This window comes from Lupinus angustifolius, chromosome LG20 (assembly GCF_001865875.1).
Source record: "Lupinus angustifolius cultivar Tanjil chromosome LG20, LupAngTanjil_v1.0, whole genome shotgun sequence".
Classification (NCBI taxonomy): domain Eukaryota; kingdom Viridiplantae; phylum Streptophyta; class Magnoliopsida; order Fabales; family Fabaceae; genus Lupinus; species Lupinus angustifolius.
In genome coordinates this window covers 11,599,079-11,604,798 of record NC_032028.1, presented here as the reverse complement: position 1 = coordinate 11,604,798, position 5,720 = coordinate 11,599,079, and positions in this window count along the sequence as shown.

The window sequence follows — 5,720 nt, the reverse complement described above, 5'->3', positions numbered from 1 at the left end:
ATGTATGATATATGCATGAACATACGATTAACTAGATGATGTATCTCATGAATATGATAGTTCAATTAAGATGACTTAAGAGACTAGCATCTAGGTTCACCTAACTTATACTCACTTACTACGACACACATCCCAGACTACTTAGATTATAGACTCAATTTATATCCTAGTCAAGATATGACCAAATGAGCATAAGGCATGTTGATTGTTGAGCCATCTTCAAGCTTTGTTAGAACATTGTCTTCATCAAAACATAGGCTAAGATATGCTAGTGCTATTATTGACACTTTGCACTTTCAATCTCCATTTTTTGATGATGACAAACACTTCATCAGAAATCTTCAATTTGTTGATGGATAAGCTTGATGATGAATTTGCAGAATGATTGTTAAAGGTTGTTTTTCGAATACCAAAGTTAAAGCGCATTACTTCTCTGTATGTAAGCAAAAGAATGTACGGAAGCAGGATAGAAACAACCTGCAAAAGACTTTATACAACCTGCAAAAAGTATGTAACACAACAAGCAACCTTTCTCCCTCTTTTGACATTATCAAAAAGATAAGTATATTCAATTCTAGTCAAAGGTTAGGAGAGCTATAATGGTTATTAACATACTGTAATTAATCAGTGAAACTTGGGTAGATAACTAATTAATCAGCTGGAAGAAGCTTGAACAAGTGCACAATTTTTTATAGCATTTAATCGATTAAGTGATGTAGTTAATCGGTTAAATTGACAACAGATAGCAACAGAATAGTTTGAATGGCATGATGGGGTTATGTAGAAGCAAATTAAGCACGAAATGATTACGCATTTGATAAATTTGAGTATTTTGCAACAGGCACAATCATTCAACATTATCACATATACCAATCATGATCAAGATACATTACAAACAAAGTAAAGTGTTAAATGTAACATAATTAGAAAATCAAGCATGAACGCAATAATTCAAAACATTAAGATGTAAAACAGTAGTTCAACAGTAGATTTAGAGTTTGTTACAATCCAAAATGATAGAGAAAAGGCAATGCAATACAAAGATAAAATCTCAAGAGGAAACAAGATCAACAATGTCCATTAGCTAGGAAGGATAAACTAAGGTTCTAAGGCTTTCTATCTAAGGATAAGATGGAAGATTCTAGTTGTCAGGAGTCGACGAGGTACAACCACCCTTGATTAAGACACTCAGCTTGTTGAACTCAACGCACATTCTCTTAGTCTGAGAATCAGTAGTAGCCTGAATGTAGTTCCGCAAGGATTGGTAATGGTTGTCAATGTATGCATTCTGACGCTCCTCAAAATGCTCCAAATCCGTATGATGTGAGTCCTTAAGCGATTGAAAATGAAGGTCCATCCTATTATTCAGACGTTGTTCCATAGCATCCATATAAGCTTGTCCAAAAGCGGGTTCCTGTGATGTATGTCCCGAATACTCCCCCTGAGTTGCAACAAAAGGCTCTTGGTCAATGTCTTGAACATCTTCACCGGAAGGGTCAAGGTTCACATTGTTGTAGTCTTCTTGATATTGCCAAGTGTTGCCATACTTGTAGATGCCCATCTTGTGAATTAAACTCTTGCTAATCAAGTGATCTTTGTCTCTGAGCAGTTCATCACAATAGTATATGAAATGTCAATATGTAGATAATCAATCACTCGGGACACAAAGATACTATAAGGAAGCAATTTTGATTGAGAGGTGGAGACGCTATACATGACCTTCAGAATTTCGTCAGGCCAATTTATCATGATGTTCTCCTTCACAACAAACATAAACCTCAAGTCATTCACGGTAGGTTGTGCATGATTTGTGTTTCTTTGAATTAATATGTAGGCAACTATGTAGTGTAGGAGCCTATTTTCTACGGACAAAGATCCAGCTTTGGTTAATTCGCCTTGGACATAGAGTTGTGGTCTACGTAGGCACGACTTATACATTTCAACATCATCGAATGAGTTGTTGTTTTCCCAGCCACAATCACTCAAACTAGCACCAGAAGCAGCTAAACCACCCACATTCATAAAGATTTCTTCAGTAATTTCGAACAACTTTCCAGCTATCATCGACCAATATTTCCATCTTTATATCTAAAATTCGAGTAATACTCCCTAACTAGAGCAGGGTAAATGTTACCTTTTAGTTCCAAGAAGGGGACAACCCCTTGAGCTTGCAAACCAATCGGGAACTCGAAGTTTTGTTCCACAAGCCAATCCACATTAGCAAACCGAATGTATGCAGGTTTTCTTTCCTGAAATTTCTGCAACCGTGTTTCTTGTAGAATCAGTGAATAGTATGGGTCCCCGCGATCCGGCCTTGTTTGTTGAGAAGGCACGGTTTTTGGAGCACGTGGTGGACGAATCACGGTTGTTTTGACTCTCTTTCCACGTCCTTTGTCCATTGCAATTAGAGTTGAAACGTGATGATGGTTTACAAGAAGGATTGAGGGAAACCTAGGGTAGGGTTTTCGGTTTGGGGAAGTGAGTTTCTTGAAAATAGAGGATGAGGATGACGGTTAATGGAGTGGAAGTGCAGTGGGGGAAATAGGTTTGGGGCTAGGATGAAACTTAGGATGGTGTTGGACCTGTTCCTATGAGATTGGAGAGAAAGGAGATGAATGAGGTTTTGAAAACTGTTTAAAGACGTTAATGTTTCTTATATAAAGCTGTTGTTAATCGATTAACGGCTTGGCTTAATCGATTATCTGGGAAGGAAATACCAGGTTTTAAAATAATACTCCCAGGTAATCGATTAACGTGTTCCCATAATCGATTAACTGTATTAGATACAGTATTTTGATTGTTTTTAAGGCATGCAATGATTTCAAACTTTATTGGCTAAAGGTATTAAAGCAATCACAAATATTTTAATGGTTTTTAAGCACAGAATCATGACTTGTACAAGATAAGCATTCAATCATCATTTACAAAGCATTAAAAAAAAAGGGATCATGCAAGGCAAAGAAAAATTAATCTAGATATTTTTCATCAAGGATTCCTAGTTCTCTTCGAAGAACATAGAAGGTGTCTCATGAGAGGGGCTTGGTGAAAATATCTACTAATTGTTTAAAAGTTTCAACAAATTCTAATATGCAATCACCTTTTTGAACATGATCACACAAGAAATGGTGTCTTATTTCAATATGCTTTGTTCTAGAATGCAAGACGAGATTCTTGGAAAGGTTAATGGCACTCGTGTTATCACACTTAATAGGGATCTTTTCTAATATGAGCCCAAAGTCCTTAAGTTGCTGCTTCATCCAAAGGATTTGAGCGTAACACACACCAGCGACAATGTATTTTGCTTTAGCGGTGGACAAAGCAACGCACGCTTGCTTTTTGTTGTGCCATGCAACTAGGGAGCTGCCTAATAGGTGACAAGTCCCACTAGTGCTTTTACGATCCAACTTGCACCCAACGAAGTCGGAATTGGAATAACCTACCAAAGATAAGGAGGCATCCCTAGGATACCATAATCCCATATTTATTTATCCCTTTAGATATCTCATGATACGTTTTACAGCAATAAAATGTGATTCTTTTGGCAAAGCTTGAAACCTAGCACACATACAGACGCTAAACATAATATCGGGGCGGCTAGCAGTTAAGTACAATAAAGAGCCGATTATCCCACGATATTTGGTTACCTCAATCGCTTTTCCTTTTTCATCTTTGTCCAGATAACATGCAGATGCCATAGGTGTAGATGCATCCTTACACTGCTCTATATCGAACTTTTTCAGTAGTTCCGTGCTAACAAATAGCCACCCCGCAATGAATAGGGAGGGTATAGTAATGCTATGAATAATCCAGTATCGAATACTGGTAATAATATCAGCAAAAGAACGTTCTCCTGTGCTTCCAAGGTTCACCGATTGACCTAATTCCATCAGTAGTTCGAGCGGATACCACCCCGGATGCATAATATACCGTGCCAGTTGATCTAGATCCTGTAGCTTACCACCCAGTTGGCGTGTGAGCAGGCGTTGCTTGGAGTGGGAGTGTAGCGTGGGTAAGGTCAGAAAAGTGGCCGCCACGCCAGAGAGGAAGCCAAAGAAACCGGCCTGTGATTAGGCGGGGACAGGATTCGAACCTGCAATCTTCAGGTCATGAGCCTGATGAGTTGACCAATTCCTCTTTCTTGTCTACCGTACCGAGGATTGGCTGTTGATACATTACATGATCAGGCCATTTCTTTTTTTGATTTATTATTATCAAATGCCTGCGTTTAAAGGGATGAATCCACTCTTAAAAATGATTACTCTGATGTATCACATAAATTCTTTGAAATGAAAAAAATCAAAAACTTCTCTGTGGTGGAACAAAATATCTCTCATTTCCCCCTCGAATATATTATTTTTTGATGGATGAAGATGCCACTTTCCATTTGTTTGATTTGAAGTCCAAGAAAGAAGGTCAACTCTCCCATCATCGACATCTCAAACTCCCCCTGCATCAACTCAGAAAACTCCTTACAAAGGATGTCATTAGTGGATCCGAAGATAATATCATCAACATATATTTGTACAAGTAAAACATGATTATTTGATCTACGGATGAAGAGAATGGTGTCGAGCCTTTGGCCACTAAGCGAGCCTTGTTTCTAATTAACATGCCAGATTCATCTAGCTTATTACGGAAGACCCATATGGTGCCAATTATGGGATGATCTTTTGGTTTGGGGACCAAGTCCCACACATTATTTCGCTCGAACTGGTTTAGCTCTTCTTGCATAGCTATACCCCAGTGTACATCCTCAATGGCTTCATCGATGGTCTTATGCTCTATTTGAGATACAAATGCAACGAAATTACAGAAGTTTTGTAAAGAGCTATGGGTTACCACTCCCATAGATAGATCACCTAGCACCTTATCGAGCGGATAATCCTTTTTAGTTTTCCACGCGATAGGCATATCCTGATGTTGCTCTGCTACTGTTTGCTCCACTTCTCGTTGGATTCCATTCATGTCTTGGTTTGGCACTTCGTCAAGTGTTCCTGAAATATCATCAGAAAAGACCTTTCTCTTCTCTTTTGGAGAAGATTCATCAAAATGCACATGAATAGACTCTTCTATTTGCATGGTATATTTGTTAAATACACGGAATGCCTTGCTATGTAATGAATATCCTAAGAATATGCCCTCATCAGCTTTCGAGTCAAACTTTCCTAAAGTTCTTTTTCCATTATTCAAAATAAAACATTTGCACCTGAAAGCATGAAGATGAGCAATATTTGGTTTTCGACCTTTAAAAATTTGATAAGGAGTTTTTGAGGAAGTAGGTCTAAGTAGTATTCTATTCATTACATAACATGCTGTGTGAACTGCATCAATCCAGAAATATTTTGGCACTTTGCTCTCATTTAGCATAGTCCTAGCGAGTTCCTCTTGAACTCTATTTTTCCTCTCAACAACTCTATTTTGTTGAGGGGTACGAGGAGCTGAGAATTGATGCATAATACCATGCTTACTACAAAATTTATTAAATTTATAGTTTTCGAATTCACCATCATGGTCAGATCGAATGTAAATAATCTTTAGGTTAGACTGGTTTTGAATTCGCTTGGCTAGACATTTGAAAGATTTGTAGGCATCGCTCTTTGATGCTAAAAATAAGGTCCAAGTAAATCTAGAAAAATTATCGACAATAACTAAGGCGTAATAGCTCCCACCAAAACTCATTATTTGTGATGGTCCAAACAAGTCCATATGGAGAAGCTCCA